This window comes from Orycteropus afer, unplaced genomic scaffold (genome assembly GCF_000298275.1).
Source record: "Orycteropus afer afer isolate SDZICR_OR568_19922 unplaced genomic scaffold, OryAfe1.0 scaffold00028, whole genome shotgun sequence".
Taxonomy (NCBI): Eukaryota; Metazoa; Chordata; class Mammalia; order Tubulidentata; family Orycteropodidae; genus Orycteropus; species Orycteropus afer.
The window spans coordinates 3,029,114-3,030,175 of record NW_006921615.1 but is presented as its reverse complement, the minus strand read 5'-3'; positions in this window follow the sequence as shown (position 1 = coordinate 3,030,175).

The window sequence follows — 1,062 nt, the reverse complement described above, 5'->3', positions numbered from 1 at the left end:
AAGCCATCCCATTTATGATATCTTCTGTTAAAGCAGCACTAGGTAACCAAAACACCATTGAAAAAAGTGTTTATTAACTTTGTCATCATTCATAAAATAATATATTTTTAAAAATATATCATCAATCATTTTCCCTTACCTCTTAGTTTGAAGACTAATCACAGTCAATTACAGATAACAAAATCCTTGTAATAAGCAAAACTGAAGCAGAGATTACTTTCTATTGTCTCACCAGCCACTCCTCGGAAGGAAGGTTGGGCAATCTACTTCCGTAGTTATACTGCCTCAGCAACCCAAGGAGGGGTCGCTATGAGTCAGGGTCGACTCGATGGCATATAACAACAACAACAACAACAACAACATCAATTTGTATACACATATGTAGTGTATACATATATACAGATGTTGTTAGGTGCAATCAAGTCAATTTTGACTCATAGCGACCCTAGGTACAACACAAGGAAACACTACCTGGTCCTCTGCCATCCTCACAATCATTCCTATTCTTAAGCTCACTGTTGCAGCCACACTATCAATCCATCTCATTGAAGATCTTCCTTTTTTTCACTGACCCTCTACTTTACCAAGCATGACATCCGTCTCCAGCTACTGGTTCTTTCTGATAACATGCCCAAAGAATGAAAGACTAAGTGTCTATTCTTGCTTCTAAGGAGCAGTCTGACTGTACTTCGTCAAAGAAAAATTTATTTGTTCTTCTGGTAGTCGTATTATTCAATATTCTTCACCAATACCATAATTCAAAGACATCAATTCTTCCTAATTCATTGTGCAGCTTTCCCATGCATATGAGACAACTGAAAAACACCACGGGTTGGGTCATGCCCACTTTAGTCTTCAAAGTGACATCTTTGTTCTTTAACAGTTAAAGAGGTTTTTTTGCAGCATATTTGCCAGGTGTCATTTGATCTCCTGACTGCTACTTCTGTGAGCACTGACTGTGGAATCAAGTAAAATTAAATTCTTAAGAACTTCAATCTTTTCTTAAGGTATCATGATGTTCCTTATTGGTCTAATTGAGTTTTTTTTTTTTTTTTTTTTTTT